This window comes from Oncorhynchus nerka, linkage group LG20, assembly GCF_034236695.1.
Source record: "Oncorhynchus nerka isolate Pitt River linkage group LG20, Oner_Uvic_2.0, whole genome shotgun sequence".
Classification (NCBI taxonomy): Eukaryota; Metazoa; Chordata; class Actinopteri; order Salmoniformes; family Salmonidae; genus Oncorhynchus; species Oncorhynchus nerka.
The window spans coordinates 81,639,359-81,659,668 of record NC_088415.1 but is presented as its reverse complement, the minus strand read 5'-3'; the positions used below and the strand labels follow the sequence as shown (position 1 = coordinate 81,659,668).

At 41.8% G+C, this 20,310-nt stretch overlaps 1 protein-coding gene across 4 annotated transcripts in view; it reads left to right on the top strand.

Annotated features, from left to right (window-relative positions):
- Positions 1 to 437: 437 nt before the first annotated feature.
- The window catches only part of LOC115103233 (SPRY domain-containing SOCS box protein 4-like), a 138,144-nt gene continuing 118,271 nt past the window's right edge, over positions 438 to 20,310 (top strand). For all 4 annotated transcript variants that reach the window (XM_029624039.2, XM_029624038.2, XM_029624040.2 and 1 more), the window contains exon 1: positions 438 to 589. The gene's annotated coding sequence lies outside the window, so the exon portion shown is untranslated. The remainder of the gene's footprint in view (positions 590 to 20,310) is intronic.

Below are 20,310 nucleotides of genomic sequence, written 5' to 3'. Positions count from 1 at the left end.
GGTATGCAGCATCATCTGGATATGTGTACAACAAAGTTCAACATTCACCTTCTGCTACCATTTCTGTCAAGCCGTCTACGCACAGTTTGATGCATACAGTTAGATAATTCCTAGGTATGCACCACACAGAACAGAAAGCAGTGCAACGCTGTAGGGCAAATGCAGCTTTCCATTGGAAATGAATGTACTTATGGTGTACTAAAATGCATAAACCTGTCGGTGTGATCAAGGCGTTAGCCGTGGTTGCCTATATTAGCCATATATCACAAACCCCGAGGTGCCTTATTGCCATTATAAACTAGTTAAACATAAATACAACAGTAAACAAGTATTTTTGCGTTATACCCGTGGTAAATTGTTTGATACACATGAATCAGCATCCAGGAACCAAAAGTACCCGGTTTAGAAACGCCCATTGAAGCGTGAAACGGGCCGACACTAGGACACACAAATAACCTAGCCAATCGCGTCACTCTTGATTTGTGTGTTGTGGTCGATAACCTACCTCGTTGAAGCGTTGTAGACGAGGTGAATGGATATTCACAATGCATCGACTGTTGGGGCGGTTCTGAAGTTACAATCGAATACGGTGAGTTGCTACGTTTGTTAAAATTGTATTCATATCAACCGTTTTTTTAATGCTTAACAACTTTGCGAGTTTCCTGTGGCGTTGACATTCTACGTAATGTCGATTTGAAGTTGACTTCTCGGCGGTGTTCTAATGTTTACATAGCTTCAACATAGAAAGTGCGAGCGTCTTGGCTTCAGCGATAAATTCCGTCATTTTAACAGTTTGACTGCATAAACAGCAAAAAACGTAATTATGTGACCAAACTTTGCATCTGCACTGTATTTTAGTGGACATTGTTACAAGTAGTCCTTGTGCATAGCGATATGGTTTGTTTAACTTTGCAATGAGTGGTTTTTGTTTGACAAGTAAAAGAATCAAGAGTCTCAGCATCACTCTGTTTACATGGAATTGGCAATTGTCAAAGCCCTCTGCCCCGGGTTGGGTTCAGAGGCTGGCGCAGCTGGCTGCCAGGCAGTCATTGACCAGGGAGGGTTTAGGCACTGAACAGCTGGGTACTGGGGGGGTCCACAGGGAGGGGACCAGGTGCAACATGTAGACTACTTTTTAATTTGACTAAGTGTGTGTGTATGGTGGGCGGCCAGCATTTTACAACCCTTTGACTTGGCTGTGCAAGTTTTAAAATGTATTGGTCGCCTTGGTGCACTAAACATCCCCTATTTTTATAGGAGGCTAAAGCCATGATTTGGTCAAACGGTAAAGTATATTATCCTCATGATTAATGTAATGGAAGGGTCTGCCTGCCTTCCCCTGTAGGATAATGTTACCTGTTTTGCTGGGGCCTGCTGCTGTGTTGAGTGAGCCACTCTCCCATTTCTGATTATATAACAATGAGTTCTGATTGTATAACATTTTAAAATCCAATTGCGGGGAAAACACCACTATCCTCTTGTCATGCTTGGAGAGGAGCGTCAGCTTTCTGTAGGTATACTTTTTACTTCTCAATTCTCACCTCTATAGCAACTACAGTGCATTTGGAAAGTGTTCAGACCCCTTGACTTTTTCCACATTTTATGTTACAGCCTTATTCTAAAATTGATGTTAAATTATTCCCCTCAATCTACATACAATACCCCATAATGACAGCAAAAACAGATTTAGACATTTTTGCCAATTTGTTTGAAATAAACTGAAATGGTACATTTACATAAGTATTCAGACCCTTTACTCAGTACTTTGTTGAAACCTTTGGCAGTGATTACAGCCTCGAGTCTTCTTGGGTATGACGCTACAAGCTTGGCACGATCCTCTCAAGCTTTGTCAGGTTAGATGGGGAGCATCGCTGCACAGATATTTTCAGGTTTTTCCAGAAATGTGCGATCGGGTTCAAGTCCGGGCTCTGGCTTGGCCAATCGAGGACATTCGGACACTTGTCTCAAAGCCACTCCTGCGTTGTCATGGCTGTGTGATTATTGTCGTGTTGGAAGGTGAACTCGGCGCCCCAGCCTGAGGTCCTGTGCATTCTGAAGCAGGTTTTCATCAAGTATCTCTCTGTACTTTGCTCCTTTCATCTTTCCCTCGATCCGGACTAGTCTCCCAGTTCCTGCCGCTGAAAAACATCTCCACAGCATGATGCTGCCACCATGTTTCACCTTAAGGATAGTGCCAGATTTCCTTCAGAGGTGACGCTTGGCATTCAGGCCAAAGATTCAATCTTGGTTTCATCAGACCAGAGAATCTTGTTTCTCTTGGTCTGAGAGTCCTTAGGTGCCTTTTGGCAAACTCCAAGCGGGTTCTCATGTGGCTACCGTCTGGCCACTCTACCATAAAGACCTGATTGGTGGAGTGCTGCAGAGATGGTTGTCCTTCTGGAAGTTTCTCCCATCTCAACAGAGGAACTCAGGAGCTCTGTCAGAGTGACCATTGGGTTCTTGGTCATCTCCCTGATCAAGGCCCTTCTCCCTCGATTGCTCAGTTTGGCTGGGCAACCAGCTCTAGGAAGACTCTTGGTGGTTCCAAACTTCTTCCATTTAAGAATGATGGAGGCCACTGTGTTCTTGGGGACCTTCAATACTTGCAGACAGTTTTTTTTGTACTATTTTCCAGATCTGTGCCTCGACACAAATCCTGTCTTGGAGCTCTATGGACAATTCCTTTGACCTTCATGACTTGGTTTTTGCTCTGACATGCACTGTCAACTGTGGGACCTTATATAGACAGGTGTGTGCCTTTCCAAATCATGTCCAATCAATTGACTTTACCACAGGTGGACTCCAATCAAGTTGTAGAAACATTTCAAGAATGATCAATGGAAACAGGATGCGCCTGAACTCAATTTCGAGTCTCATCAAAGGGTCTGAATACTTATGTAAATAATAAAAATTTTTTTTATACATTTGCAAACATTTCTAATAACCTGTTTTCACTTTGTCATTATGGGGTGTCGATTGAGTAAAAAAAAAATATTTAATTGATTTTATAAGGCTGTAACGTAACAAAATGTGAAAAAAAGTCAAGGGGTCTGAATACTTTCCGAAAGCACTGTGCTTTACAAACAAGATATTTGATATGGCTTTGTGAAATGCACATTGGTCATTGCGAGTGCATAGCCTCATTTGACAGTAGGCTACAACTGCAATTGAAATTGACATAAAATGTACTGTTTGACTAAAAAACCCTGGAGATGATGTCCGCTCCCACACGGAAATCTAATTAGCATAATAAAATCCCCATACAAATCTGTCTTTTTAAGCTAGAGATGTTTTGTTGTCTTAATCCATTCCATCCGCCGATGTTGCACTTCCACATCTGTGGTGAAAGGTGACAGAGCTAAAGCAGTGTTTGACAGAGCTAAAGCAGTGTTTGACAGAGCTAAAGCAGTGTTTGTCAGACCATGCCACATCCAGAAAATCCGTCTTCTCACAAAATCGTCTGCAGCGTCCAAACGGTTTTGCCTACAAACTATTATGACCCCCCTATGGAAAGATGTCACTCTCAGTTTTGCTCTATGACCCCCAACAAACATATTGGGACTTGTCTGAAGTTTGTACAGCTGTTCTGACAACTTTTTTTGGCGGTGGGCTTTATCTGTTCTATGTATTGAATATGTTCAATGCATTTGTATGGGCTAATAGCAGTAAGGCCAAATTACATTTGATTTTTTATACTTCAAGGGGTTTTACAATTCAAAATGAAAATGTCTAAATGATCCTTGGTATGGCCTTAAAACAATTGCATATACAGTGGCAAGAAAAAGTATGTGAGTCCTTTACAATTACCTGGATTTCTGCATAAATTGGTCATCAAATTTGATCTGATCATCTAAGTCACAACAATAGACAAACTGTGTGCTTACACTAATAACACACAAATTATTGTATTTTTCTTGCCTATATTGAATACATCATTTAAATATTCACAGTGTAGGTGGGAAAAAGTATCTGAACCCTAGGCTAATGACTTCTCCAAAAGCTCATTGGAGTCAGCAAACCTGGAATCCAATCAATGAGACGAGATTGGAGCTGCTTTGGCCTATAGCAAACTCACATTTTGAGTTTTTTTTTAATCACAAGAAGCATTGCCTGATGTGAACCATGCCTTGAACAAAGGGATCTCAGAAAACCTAAGATTAAGAATTGTTGACTTGCTGGAAAGGGTTACAAAAGTATCTCTATAAGCCTTGATGTGCATCACTCCACAGTAAAACAAATTGTCTATAAATTGAGAAAGTTCAGCTCTGTTGCTACTCTCCCTAGGAGTGGTTGTCCTGCAAAGATGACAGCATTCTGTGCTGTGCTCTTGCAAAGTGAGGTTAAAAAGAATCCTAGAGTCCTAGAGAGACTCTGAAACATGCTAACATCTCTGTTGACGCGTATACGTTACTTAAAACACTAAACAAGAATGGTTTTCATGGGAGGACACCATGGAAGAAGCCACTGCTGTCAAAAAAAACATTGCTGCACGTCTGAAGTTTGCAAAAGAGCACCTGGCAAAATATTCTGTGGACAGATGAAACTACAGTTGTGTTGTTTGGAAGGAACACACAACACTGTGTGGAGAAAAAAAGCCACACACCAACATCAAAACCTCATCTCAACCTCATGTTGGAGGGAGCATCATGGTTTGGGGCTTCCTCAGGGCCTGGATAGCTTGCTATCATCGACGGAAAAAAATATTTCCCAAGTTTATCAAGACGTTTTGTAGGAGAATGTTAGGCTATCAGTCCGCCAATTTGAAGCTCAACAGAAGTTTGGTGACGCAACCAGACAACCACCCGAAACACAGAAGTAAATTATCAACAGAATGGCTTCAACATAAGAAAATACGCCTTCTGGAGTGGCCCAGTCAGAGTCCTGACCTCAACCCGATTGAGATGCTGTGGCATGACCTCGAGAGCAGTTCACACCAGACATACCAAGAATATTGCTGAACTGTAACAGTTTTGTAAAGAGGATTGGTCAAATTCCTCCTGACCGTTGTGCAGGTCTGATCCGTAACCACAGAAAACGTTTGGTTGAGGTTATTGCTGCCAAAGGAGCGTCAACCAGTTATTAAATCCAAGGATTCACATACTTTTCCCACCCTGCACTGTGAATATTTACACTGTTCAATAAAGACATGAAAACATATACTTGTTTGTGTTATTAGTTTAAGCAGACTGTGTTTGTCTATTGTTGTGACCTAGATGATCAGATCACATTTTATGACCAATTTATGTAGATATCCAGGTATTTCCAAAGGGTTCACATACTTTTTCTTGCCATTGTAGCTTAGTACAGTGGTTCACAAACTTTTTATAGTCCCGTACCCCTTCAAACATTCAACCTCCAGCTGCCTACCCCCTCTAGCACGAGGGTCAGCGCACTCTCAAATGTTGTTTTTTGCCATCATTGTAAGCCTGCTCCACACACACACAATGTTGTATTGGAGTGAGTCTCAATCTTAAATCATTTTCCACACAGTCTGTTCCTGTAATTCATTTTCATGCTAGTGAGGGCCAAGAGTCCACTCTCGCATAGGTACGTGGTTGCAAAGGGCATCAAAGTCTTAACAGTGCAATATGCCAAGGCAGGATACTCTGAGTGCAGCCCAATCAAGAAATCTGGCAGTGGCTTCTGATTTAAATTCAATTTTCACAGAACCGCTTGTTGCAATTTTGATGAGGCACTCTTGTTCAGATATCTATAAGTGGACTGGAGGCATAGCATGAAAGGGATAACGAATCCAGTTGTTTGGGTCATCCGGTTTGGGAAAGTACCTGTGTAATTGTGCACCCAACTCACTCAGGTTCTTCACTATGTCACATTTGACATTTGTCCGTAAGCTTGAGTTAATTTGCACACAAATCATACAATGTTGGAAAGACCTGTGTGTTGTCCTTGTTAATGCAGACAGAGAAGAGCGCCAACTTCTTATTAATAGCTTCAATTTTATCCCGCACATTGAATATAGTTGCAGAGTCGCTGTAATCCTAGATTCAGATCATTCAGGCAAGGGGGAAAAAACATCACCCAGAAAGGCCAGTCCTGTGAGAAACTCATCAGTCAAGTGGTCAGACAAGTGGAAATAATGGCCAGTCAAGAACTTTTAAGCTTGTCTCTAAATTCCCCAAAATATGTCAATACTTTGCCCCTTGATAACCAGTGCACTTCTGTATGTTGTAAAAGTCTTACATGGTCGCTCGCTGCCCATATCATTGCATAGTGTAGAAAATACACGAGAGTTCAGGGGCCTTGCTTTAAAAAAGTTAACCATTTTCACTGTATGTCAGGGCTTAGTCTGTAGAGGGTTATTAATACATGGCTACTAGCAGTGGCTATTATCTTTGGAGTTTGTGATCTAGGTAATGGGTTTTGAATTTCCACTTAGGCCAACTCGGGTGATGAATTAGCCCCAAATAAATTTGCCTATGATATTAGATCACATAAAGATGTAGTCAAATTCATCTCTATTTAACCAAAAATATATAATTCTGGAGCCTTATTTTAACAGTAAAATATAACAACAATAGCATAATTGTCTACCCACAATGCATTTCAATCACTGGAATAGGTTGCACATTAAAATAGTTAACAACATAAGATGATGAAATAAAGTATTTATTCAATACCATCTCAGTATATTATACTTTTCAATAAAGCACTGAGAATGATACTCATATTTTCTATTGCGTGACAGATTATATATATTTTTTGGGTGCGACCAAATCATGGGCTGGTGCCACAAACTGAAACTTAGTGCCACCAGTGGGAAAATGTTAGTCTGGAACACTGTGTGGGTCCTCATACCATCATGGCCACCTAATCATCCCCAGCTTCCAACTGGCTCATTCATCCCACCTCCTCTCCCCTGTAACTATTCCACAGGTCATTGCTGTAAATGAGAATGTGTTCTCAGTCAACTTACCTGGTAAAATAAGGATACAAATGTTTTTTTGTTCGGGATGATTGATGCCATGTCAAGGGTATTGGAGAGGAGCGGCAAGAATGACGGATAGGAAGAGGGAGGAAGAGGGATATGGTGACATGGAGTCATTTATCTGTGTGCTGGATCTGCCCAGCCAGTCACTACGGGAGACCAGAGGCACCTCAGGACAGTCTGTCTGTTTTAGCAGCGCGCTCTCTCTCTCTCTCTCCTGTGCCTTCATCTCTCATTCTCTCTTCCATCTCATATTCTCTGTCTGACTTTCTCTGTGGTGTTTTTAAACACATGAGCATGTCTCATTAAAAAAAGAAAGTCAGACCGAGATTGACTTTGTTTCTCCTGTCTTTCTCTCTTCTTTCATTCTGTCTGCCTCATTTACTGTCTTAAACCCCCGCAGCGCTCTCCCTGCCCCAACCACCCCCGCGGCGTTCTCCCTGCCCCAACCACCCCGCATCGCTCTCCCTGCCCCAACACCCCGCGGTGCTCTCCCTGCCCCAACCACCCCGCGGCGCTCTCCCTGCCCCAACCACCCCGCGGCGCTCTCCCTGCCCCAACCACCCCGCGGCGCTCTCCCTGCCCCAACCACCCCGCGGCGCTCTCCTGCCCCAACCACCCCGCGGCGCTCTCCCTGCCCCAACCACCCCCGCGGCGCTCTCCCTGCCCCAACCACCCCGCGGCGCTCTCCCTGCCCCAACCACCCCGCGGCGCTCTCCCTGCCCCAACCACCCCGCGGCGTTCTCCCTGCCCCAACCACCCCGCGGCGCTCTCCCTGCCCCAACCACCCCGCGGCGCTCTCCCTGCCCCAACCACCCCCGCGGCGCTCTCCCTGCCCCAACCATCCCCGCGGCGTTCTCCCTGCCCCAACCACCCCCGCGGCGCTCTCTTTGTTTTCATCACTGTCCTTCCTCTCAGCCAATCAATCTATCATACCACAACTTTCTTTCTTGTTCTTTCCTCCCATCCACCCTCTTCTCTGTCTTTGCCACCATATCGGTGCACAACTATATTTCCTCCCTCCATCTCATTCTCATGCTATCCAACTCACTTCCCTGTAGCATATATTCTCTTTTTTACTTCATTCATTTGTCTTGTCATCTCTTTTTTGCATTTTCTTCCCTCTTTCATGCTCTCTCATTTTCTGTCTCTCACAGCTAAAGTTATGAGAATGTATTAAGGAGAGATGTTTATTGTGAAGTGAAACGTCTAGGAGCAACAGCGGCTCAACTGCAAAGTGGTAGGCCACACAAGCTTACAGAACGGAATGCCGAGTGCTGAAGCACGTAGCGCGTACACATCTGTCCTCAGTTGCAACACTAATTTATTCTCATACACAGAGAATAAAAAAAATCTTTAGCGACATCAGTTCTCATATGTGAAGGAAAAGCAGCCAACAAGTGCTCAGCATATGTGGGAACTCCTTCAAGATAGTTGGAAAAGCATACCGGGTGAAGCTGGTTGAGAGAATGCCAAGAGTGTGTAAAGCTGTCATCAATGCAAAGGTTTGGCCACTTTGAATAATCTAATATTTAAAATATATTTTGAAATAACACTTTTTTGGGGGTGGTTACTACATGTTTCCCAATGTGTTAATTCATAGTTTTGATGTCTTCACTATTATTCTACAATGTAGAAATGGTAAAAATAAAGAAACCCTTGAATGAGTAGGTGTGTTCTAACTTTTGACTTGTATGTGTGTGTGACTAGTAATTAAAAGGTTGCTTGAATCCCGACCTGACAAGGTAAAAATCTGTCGTTCTGCCCCTGAACAAGGCAGTTAACCCACTGTTCCTAGGCCGTCATTGAAAATAGGAATTTGTTCAGAACTTGCCTAGTTAAATAAAGGTAAATAAATGTGCGTGTTGCAGTGTGATATGGAATGTGTGTAATGCTGCAAAATGATTTACTGTGTGATCCAATACCAGTGTGTGTGATTGTGTGTACTCTGTAAGTAGGCTATACCTCATGTATGTGAATGACTGTGGTTTGCCATGTCTGGGGTGTATGTATTCATTATGTACAGTGTGGTTTCATAATGTCTCTGTGTTCTTCTAACACAGACTTACAGTGCCTTCAGAAAGTATTCAGACCCCTTGACTTTTTAAAACATTTTCTTATATTACAGCCTTATTCTTAAATTGATGAAATAAAAGAAATTGCAGTAATAATACACACAATACCCGATAATGACAAAGTGAAAACAGGTTTTTATAAATGTTTGTAAATGTATTAAATATAAAAACCGATACCTTATTTACATAAGTATTCAGACCTTTTGCTAAGCGACTCAAAATTGAGCTCAGGTGCATCCTGTTTCCATTGATCATCCTTGATGTTTCTACTAGAGGTCGACCGATTTAATCGGTTTTCATAACAATCGGAAATTGGTATTTTTGGGTGGCGATTTGCCAATAGTTTTTATTTTAATTTTATTATTATATATATTTTTAAACCTTTTAATTTAACTAGGCAAGTCAGTTAAGAACACATTCTTATTTTCAATGATGGCCTAGGAACGGTGGGATAACTGCCTTGTTCAGGGGCAGAACGACAGATTTTCACCTTGTCAGCTTGTCTTGCAACCTTAACTAGTCCAACGCAATAACGACCTGCCTCTCTCGTTGCACTCCAAGGAGACTGCCTATTACGCGAATGCAGTAAGCCAAGGTAAGTTGCTAGCTAGCATTAAACTTATCTTATAAAAAAACAATCAATCAAAATCACTAGTTAACTACACATGGTTGAGGATATTACTAGATATTATCTAGAGTGTCCTGTGTTGCATATAGTCTGACTGAGCATACACGTATCTGACTGAGTGGTGGTAGGCAGAAGCAGGCACGTGAACATTCATTCAAACAGCACTTTCGTGCGTTTTGCCAGCAGCTCTTCGTTGTGCGTCAAGCATTGCGCTGTTTATGACTTCAAGCCTATCAACTCCTGATATGAGGCTGGTGTAACCGAAGTGAAATGGCTAGCTAGTTAGCACGTGCTAATAGCGTTTCAAACGTCACTCGCTCTTTGCCTTCTAGTAGTTGTTCCCCTTGCTCTGCATGGGTAACGCTGCTTCGATGGTGGCTGTTGTGTTGCTGGTTCGAGCCCAGGGAGGAGTGAGGAGAGGGACGGAAGCTATACTGTTACACTGGCAATACTATAAGAACATCTAATAGTCAAAGGTTAATGAAATACAAATGGTATAGAAGGAAATAGTCCTATAATAACTACAACTTAAAACTTCTTACCTAGGAATATTGAAGACTCATGTTAAAAGGAACCACCAGCTTTCATATGTTTTCATGTTCTGAGCAAGGAACTGAAACGTTAGCTTTCTTACATAGCACATATTGCACTTTTACTTTCTTCTCCAACACTTTGTTTTTGCATTATTTAACAAATTGAACATGTTTCATTATTTACTTGAGGCTAAATTGATTTTATTGATGTATTAAATTAAAATAAGTGTTCATTCAGTATTGTTGTAATTGTCATTATTACAAATACATTTTTAAAAATCAACTTTTTTATTTTTAAATCGGTATAGGCTTTTTTGGTCCTACAATAATCGGTATCGGCGTTGAAAAATCATAATCGGTCGACCTCTAGTTTCTACAACTTAATTGGACTCCACCTGTGGTCAATTCAATTGATTGGACATTTGGTATTTTATTAGGATCCCCATTGTTGCAAAAGCAGCAGCTACTCTTCCTGGGGTCCACACAAAACATGAAACATAATACAGAACATCATTAGACAAGAACCGTTCAAGGACAGAACTACATAGCCTACATATCTATACACACAAACTATCTAGGTCAAATATGGGAGAGGCGTTGTGCCACGAGGTGTTGCGTTATCTGTTTTTTGAAACCAGGTTTGCTGTTTATTTGAGCAATATGAGATGGAAGGAAATTCCATGCAATAAGGGCTCTATATAATACTGTATGTTTTCTTGAATTTGTTCTGGATTTGGGGACTGTAAAAAGACCCCTGGTGGCATGTCTGGTGGGATATGTGTGTGTCAGAGCTGTGTGTAAATTGACAATGCAAACAATTTGGGATTTTCAACACATTGCATCACTTTTTATAAGAAACAGTCAGTCTCTCCTCAACTCTTAGCCAAGAGAGACTGGCATGCATAGTATTTATATCAACCCTCTGATTACAATTAAGAGCAAAACGTGCTGCTCTGTTCTGGACCAGCTGCAGCTTCACTAGGTCTTTCCTTGCAGCACTGGACCACACGACTGGACAATAATCCAGATTAGACTAAACTAGAGCCTGCAGGACTTGCTTTTAGGAATGAGGTGTCATCTCTTTATTAAGGCTAGACTTCCCCATCTTTGGAACCATTGAATCAATATGTTTTGACCATGACATTTTCCAATCTAAGGTAACACCAAGTCATTTAGTCTCCTCAACTTGTTCAACAGCCACATCATTCATTACCAGATTCAGCAGAGGTCTAGAACTTAGGGAATGATTTGTACCAAATACAATGCTCTTAGTTTTATTATGTTCAGGACCAGTTTATTACTGGCAACCCATTCCATAACAGACTGCAACTCTTTGTTAAGGGTTTCAGTGACTTCATTAGCTGTGGTTGCTGATGCGTATATGGTTGAATCATCAGCATACATGGACACACATGCTTTGTTTAATGCCAGTGGCAGGTCATTGGTGAAAAGAGTAGAGGACCATGATTTGGAAAGGCACACACCTGTCTATATGATGTCCCACAGTTGACCGTGCATGTCAGAGCAAAAACCAAGCCATGCTGTCGAAGGAATTGTCCGTAGAGCTCCAAGACAGGATTGTGTCCAGGCACACATCTGGGGAAGAGTACAAAAACATCTGCAGCATTGAAGGTCCCCAAGAACCCTGTGGCCTCCATCATTCTTAAATGGAAGATGTTTGGAACCACCAAGACTCTTCCTAGAGCCGGCCACCCGGCTAAACTGAGCAATTGGGGAGAAGGGCCATGGTCAGGGAGGAGACCAAGAACCTGATGATCACTCTGATAGAGCTCTACAGTTCCTCTGTGGAGATGGAGGAAACTTCCAGAAGGACAACCATCTCTGCAGCACCAATCAGGCCTTTATGGTAGTTTGGCAAAAGGCACCTAAATACTCAGACCATGAGAAACAAGATTCTCTGGTGTGGTGAAACCAAGATTGAACATTTTGGCCTGAATGCCAATTATCACGTCTGGAGGACACCGTAAGGATGGTGCCAGGTTAAGCATGGAAGTAGCAGCATCATGCTGTGGGGATGTTTTTCAGTGGCAGGGACTGGGAGACTCGTCAGGATTGAGGGAAAGATGAAAGGAGCAAAGTACAGCGAGATCCCTGATGAAAACCTGCTCCAGAGCGCTCAATCCCAGTCTGAGGTCCCAAGGTTCACCTTTCAACAGGTCAACGACTCTAAGCACACAGCCAAGACAACGCCGAGTGGCTTTGGGACAAGTCTCTGAATGTCCTCGAGTAGCCCAGCCAGAGCCTGGACTTGAACCCGATCGAACATCTCTGGAGAGACCTGAAAATGGCTGTGCAGCAACGCTCCCCATCCAACCTGACCGAGCTTGAGAGGATCTGCAGAGAAGATTTGGAGAAACTAATACAAGTGTCTTTGACAGTAACACCATATGACCGTGTTGATGTTATCTCTTAGCACTGTGTGATTTGAGATTAACAGGACACATGATCCAGCAGCACCGTATATATCCTAATGTCCATCTCTTTAACCCTGGCTGTATCATGAAAGTGTTTATAGTCATGAATATTTAGATCTAAAGAGAAGATGACGGTGGAGACTCGTGGCTGGACTGCAGGGGTGGACGTACACACACCTTGCCACCAGTCGGCAATGGATGATGCACCTGGTTTAGGGCAGCAGCTGGTTCTATCTGCTCCCTACTGTTAGACAATGAGGAGATGACAGAGGAGGGTGTTTGTCTGGAGAGTGAATGAGACGGAGACCAGCATATAAGACTTCTCATAGTTATGATGATGATAATAATAACCCATTAATAATCTTCCCATATGTCAGCCTACATTAGTCTACCACGCACGTATGTATACACGCACACCTTGCGTAACACACATGCAGACCAGATGTGTTGTGACGTCCTGTTAAAGAGTATGTTGGGGTGGAAGCCGTCATGGGAGAGTGCCTTTGATTAGTCTAGGACCAGCAGCCCTGTCTAAGATTTTTCAGAGAGGGGAAGAGAAGCAGAAGCAATGTTCACAGTAAGAATGCAATACATCCAGTAGACTTGTGTCTAAGTGAATGATAAAGAATTAACTGCTATTTCCACCCTGACGTTGTCATTGAAGGCATCTCACTCCATGGACTTGATCTTACAGAATGATCTGATTTCGATACGATGACGATCTTGGCTATAATCTTAATTTTCGATGAAATGGGCCTATAATATTCCAGAGATTAACATAAACACACATTCTCTCTCCTCACTGTGGGGCGTACTCGCATAGTGTTAAAAAAGACTTGAGGACTCCAAGGTATTATGTAATCCCAATTAGTTCTGAATATTCTCTTTACGAGGAAGACTTGTGTGGCGTAACTGGGCATGTGTAACTGTGTGGTTTGAGCTAGGGGAATTAAAATTTAAACGTTAAAAATTCTAAACAAAGTTGGGATCCTTATCGTTAAGAAAAATCACTAACCGAAAAACTTTGTTCCCCCCACATTAAAATCAGTGCCATTATCACAAACTATTATTTTCTGTGTTATAGCCTAACTAGATGATAGGCTATGAAGGTCTGGGGAAAGTTTTCATAACTAGAGGATAAAGCAAACTTTAGACTACTTGTTGGAATTTGCGAGGCATGCAAGACAAGACATTATGACATGCAGATTACCAAGACATATGTCAGTGAACATATCGGAATCATACGATATTAGCTAAAAATGCCACCATCGGTATCGGCCGATGTCTAGTTTAACGCCGATGTGCAAAACCGATAACAAAGCTGACGTACATACCTATATAACGTAGGTACATGACGTAATGACGCCACGTAAACTTTTGGGCTACACGTGCAACACAGCATTCCTAACCTAGCCCACAATGTCTGCTGTGTGGATTGAGCAGTCATTTGAAAGAGTAACAACATTTCAGCGAGACAACTCAAAGACGAAATCCATTAAAGCCAAGATAATGGAATTCATTGCCCTTGACAATCAACTGTTCTCTGTCGTGGGTGATGTTGGCTTTCACTGACTGGTCGAGCACCGGTACACATTACCAAGGGCGCTATTTTTCAGATGTTGCCCTACCGGAGTTACACAGTAATAGCGCCATTGCTATTAGCTTCACGACAAACGATACTATGGAACACCGCTTGTCTCTTTTGCATGTAAAAAAAGATACACTGGCACTGTTCAAAGAAGTCAGCAAACACCGTCCACGAACGATGTGTTTACAATACCGCGTTGGTAATAAAGCATAATTTGTTCGACCGCGACTTCTGGGGTAGCTAGCTTTAGCTTGCTACCTAGCTAGCACCAATACAACCAGCCTGAAAACAACCAGTAGAAACTGCAGTTATTTTCATTATTCTTAGCAATGATTTAAGAATCCTTTTAAGTATTGCCTAGGTTGCCACTTGTTGTACGCCTATTGAACTTCAGTTAAAGAAAATAAATGGCTCGCCAGCTACTTAGCTTTGGGCAACAGGGTTAATGTTATGAGCAGCCAGCTAGCTTCATTCATATATTTTTATGTACATATTCTTATTCATTCCTTTACACTTGTTATTAAGGCAGTTGTTGTGAAATTGTTAGATTCCTTGTTAGATATTACTACATGGTCGGAACTAGAAGCACAAGCATTTCGCTACACTTGCATTAACATCTGCTAACCATGTGTATGTGACAAATAAAATTTGATTTGATCTGGCTAGTGAGGCTTGACCAGACCGGGTTATGTGTTGTGAAGCTAGCCACGATAAGGATTAGGCACAATAGTGGAATTTGTGGTTTGCCTTCAAAATAAAAGTGTGTAATTGACAGTGATGCAAATTAATACAAATAGTAGAATTATGCCATACCTTTTATTTTGAAGGCTAACCACAATGTCCACTATTGTGGCTAATCCTTATTGTGGCTAGCTTCACATAGATGTGTCCGACCACCATTAATCAAATAAGAACGGTCTTTTTATAAATTATTTTAGATGACACCTAGCTATTTAGTTAGCTAACTATAGTTACTGAAACAGATTTCGTTTTGCTATGTTTTTGCTAATGAACTCGTTAAATGATTGTGACGCACAGTCATATTCAGGTCCTGATTGGTCAACAAGCTTATTTGGCACGTCAAACTGTGTTATTTGACACATTGTTTTATACAAAAAATACAAATAGTAAACGAGAGGACGACAAACCACATCTGCACTGCTACGTCATCTTGGTCCATTAGTAGAAAGAAAACACATCTAGCTACCCTAACGTAAAAAAACAGCATAAAAACAACACAGCAGCACATCAATCAGCAAAGTTTATTGTTGTCAGGGAAACAATAAAACATTGTATGCCAGAGCAGAATTCTACTGTCTGAAAAGGTATAGGCGCTTCTGATGTGGCACTTTTGAAAAAATTGTCTGAGAAGTGATCAATTATGGACATGTTACTGTAGCTGCATTCTATGTCCGTAAAGGGTCACGGATTATATAATTTCAATGCCCATTTCAATGCCCTAGCGGTCATACATATGTAATCCATTGTGAATTGATGTAGAATTTTATGTAAAAAAATAAATAAATAAAAATGTTTCAGCGGAAAACCAGTTTTAAAAAATGGCCTGTTTTTAAAAATGTAAATGTCCATTTGTCAAATCCCTAGTTTGAGCGTTTGTGTGAGAGAGTGAGAACCCACCGCTGATTGGAGATGAGCTCTGCTGGAGAGTGTGTGGGTGGGTATGCACATGTAAAATTGTAGTGTGTGTGTCCATATATTTCTATGTCTATGTGTGTGTGTGATAAACCACCACTGCCTTCTGTAGTCTCCATTAGCTGGAGATGGTACTGTAGATTAGTGTTGTGGTCAATCCAGAAAGTAAACCTATTTCTGTTTCTTGTTAGCTTGCAAACATTATTCTAGCCAGTTAGCTAGCTACATCACGTGGGCAAATGTCAACTGCTTCACCGGCAGAATCTACAATTGATGGAACATTTACCTAAACCATAAATACTTGTGTAGTATGCTTTTATTTTATATAACTTTAATATGCAATTAATGATGTGTCCTTGCTTTGTAATACATTGAGCTGGTTTAAGCTTGCCCCACCCAGCTGGGAATGGAATGTTTGAAATGGAATAAAATTTGAAAACGCCATATTTAATTTCGGAAATGGAATTGAAATGTCATTATACTTCCTGAATTTAAATGGAATTGACCCCTGCCCTGCTATTGAGCCACCCAGGTATGTTGAGGTAGGTTGTATCCATCCACCCAGACAGTGTAGTAGCAAGGCGCTGTGCGAGGGCACCAGGTTCAGAGAATATAGAGCACATCCCGCACTCGTGATTTATTCATTCATTTCCTTTGGGAAAGGGATCTAGGTCAGACCCTATAGTGTGATACAGAGGAAAGTGAGAGGGAGGGAAAGAATAAAAAAATCTATTAAAGTCCCTGGCAGCTAAGTGCCAGACGTGACAATCCATCTGCTGGTACTTGAACAATTTAATGAAGGGTAAATGGTGAAACAATGTTATTAGCTTCCCACCTGGCAGGTTACAATGTGTGTCAGGTTGGATGTGTTTTTGGGGGGCGGAAAGCTGATTGTTGTGTTGGATGGTGTTAGATTACCTAATTTCCGTGAAAGGAAAATTAGCAAGTCAAAAACCCTCACTCGCACAGAGTCAGTTCCACACTAGACAACCCATCTGGATAGCTTTTCTCTAGGTCTCCTGGGTCACATAAAACCGCAGGAGGATGTTGGCACCTTAATTGGGGAGAATGGATTCATGGTAATGACTGTAGTGGAATCGGTGGAATGGCTTCCATGTGTTTGATGCCATTCCGTTTACACCGTTCCAGCCATTATTATGAGCCATCTTCCCCTCAGCAGCCTCGACTGCTTAAAACGGTGTTTTCCCAAATAGTGACACTGTGCAAATTTAAAAGCAAAATTTGTAGACCTGGTGCTGCTCAAATACATTTCTATGGCTTTTTTTTTTAGGTGACTATATACTCTAAAAGCATACACATCCTGCAAACTCTTGTTTTTAGACCATGTGAGTATAGAATCTCACCTTACACTGGCACCTTGTTAGTCTCACATTAATTCCATTTCGAAAATTGTAGAGGACACTGCTGCTGGCCTGGGGAGATGGGGAAGGAAGGAAGGAAAACGTTTTCTACGTTTTGTTAGGTTACCGCCTTATTCTAAAATTGATCCCAAAAAATGTCCTCATCAATCTACACACAATACCCCATAATGACAAAGCGAAAACAGGTTTTTAGAAATGTTTTCAAATGGATTAAAAATACATAAAAGAAATACCTTATTTACTTAAATATTCAGACCCTTTACTATGAGACTCGAAATTGAGCTCAGGTGCATCCTGTTTCCATTGAGCACCCTTGATGTTTCTACAACTTGATTGGAGTCCACCTGTGGTAAATTTGGACAAAAAATTGGGACAAGAGTTGGAAAGGCACACACCTATCTATATATTGTCCCATCGTTGACCATGCATATCAGAGCAAAAACCAAGCCATGAGGTCGAAGGAATTGTCCGTAGAGTTCCGAGACAGGATTGTTTCGAGGCACAAATCTGGGGAAGAAGACAAAAAATGTCTGCAACATTGAAGGTCCCCAAGAACCCAGTGGCCTCCATCATTCTTAAATGGAAGAAGTTTGGAACCACAAAGACTCTTCATAGAGTTGGCCGCCCAGCCAAACTGAGCAATTGGGGGAGAAGGGCCTGGGTCAGAGACGTGACCAAGAACCCGATGGTCACTCTGACAGAGCTCCAGAGTTCATCCAGAAGGACAACAATCTCTGCAGCACTCCACCAATTAGTCCTTTATGTTAGTGGCCAGACGGAAGCCACTCCTCAGTAAAAGGCACATGACAGCCCGCTTGGAGTTTGCCAAATGGCACTTAAAGGACTCCCAGACCTTAATAAACAAGATTCTCTGGTCTGATGAACCCAAGACTGGCACCATCCCTACGGTGAAGAATGGTGGTGGCAGCATCATGCTGTGGGAATGTTTTTCAGCAGCAGGGACTGAGAGAAAGGAAAACGACCCTAAGCACACAGCCATGACAACGCAGGAGTCGCTTCGGAAAAAAGTCTCAATGTCCTTGAGTGGCCCGGACTTTAACCTCATCGAACATCTCCGGAGAGACCTGAAAATAGTTGTAAAGTGATGCTCTCCATCCAACCTGACAGAGCTTGAGAGGATCTGCAGAGAGGAATGGGAGAAACTCCCCAAATACAGGTGTGCCAAGCTTGTAGCGTCATACCCAAGAAGACTCGAGGCTGTAATCGCTGCAAAAGGTGCTTCAACAAAGTACTGAGTACAGGCTCTGAATACTCATGTAAATGTGATATTTCACTTTAATTTTTTTTTTATACATTTGCACAAATGTCTCAACTACTTTTTTGCTACGTCATTATGGGGTATTGTGTGTAGATTGATGAGAAAACAACAATTTAATTAATTGTAACGTTAACTGTGGAATAAGTGAAGGGGTCTGAATACTTTGCAAATGCACTGTATGGGAAGAGCGAGTAGAAATAGATGGACAGTCAGCAACATTTATAGAGTGAAAGCATTGGAGGAGATACAGTGCATTCGGAAAGTATTCGGATCCCTTGACTTTTTCCCTAATATTTTGTTAAATTACAGCCTTCTTGTAAAGTTTATTAAATAGTTTTCCCCCCTCATCAGTCTACACGCAATAGCCCATAACGACAAAGCAAAAACAGGTTCGTAAAAAACATCCCCCAAAAAACAATTAAATATCACATAGTGGGTCTGGGCAGGTGTGACGTAATGATGTTTGTATGGGTATGTTTTGTATGGTTTATAAAATAAAAAAATAAATTGAAAAAAGACAAACTTTCTAACCTCTTACCCTCTCACCTCTATATCTACTAACTGCTCCCATTTCATTTAGTCAAATCTATGAGTCTCATTGAGCTGTGAGGCTGTTCAGATTGGGCCACTGCCCCAGATCCCCAAATCTCCCTAATCCCTCTGGTATTAACAAAGCCACTTAATCCCCAGGGAGCCGGAGCCGGAGAGTTTGAAGAAACAACACTGGAAGCTTGGTGATGCAGGGCCGTATATACAAAACAGAGTAACTCAACCCTCCATCTTGGCTCCTAACATCTCCCATGGCAAACATTCTACTGTAGTTTACATTCTGAATAAAATGTTGGTGTAATTGCCTTGGGATCTCTGATGTCATGCAGGTAGAACATTCTAAATCTCAAATAAATTTGGTGTTTTCTTAAAAGGAGGAAGGAGAACAGATACTGTATATCCATTTCATTTGGATGTATTCATTATATTTTATGGTTCCACATCTGTACTTTAGTGGCAGTCTCTAGCCTGAACCTCGACCCAGATGTACAGTGGGGCAAAAAAGTATTTAGTCAGCCACCAATTGTGCAAGCTCTCCCACACTTCAACTATGACAGACAATGAGGAAACAAAATCCAGAAAATCACATTGTAGGATTTAATGAATTTATTTGCAAATTATGGTGGAAAATAAGTATTTGGTCAATAACAAAAGTTTATCTCAATACTTTGTTGTATACCCTTTGTTGGCAATGACAGAGGTCAAACGTTTTCTGTAAGTCTTCACAAGGTTTTCACACACGGTTGCTGGTATTTTGGCCCATTCCTCCATGCAGATCTCCTCTAGAGCAGTGATGTTTGGGGGCTGTTGCTGGGCAACACAGACTTTCAACTCCCTCCAAAGATTTTCTATGTGGTTGAGATCTGGAGACTGGCAAGACCACTCCAGGACCTTGAAATGCTTCTTACGAAGCCACTCCTTCGTTGCCCGGGCGGTGTGTTTGGGATCATTGTCATGCTGAAAGAGCCAGCCACGTTTCATCTTCAATGCCCTTGCTGATGGAAGGAGGTTTTCACTCAAAATTTCACGATACATGGCCCCATTCATTCTTTCCTTTACACGGATCAGTCGTCCTGGTCCCTTTGCAGAAAAACAGCCCCAAAGCATGATGTTTCCACCCCCATGCTTCACAGTAGGTATGGTGTTCTTTGGATGCAACTCAGCATTCTTTGTCCTCCAAACACGACGATTTGAGTTTTTACCAAAAAGTTCTATTTTGGTTTCATCTGACCATATGACATT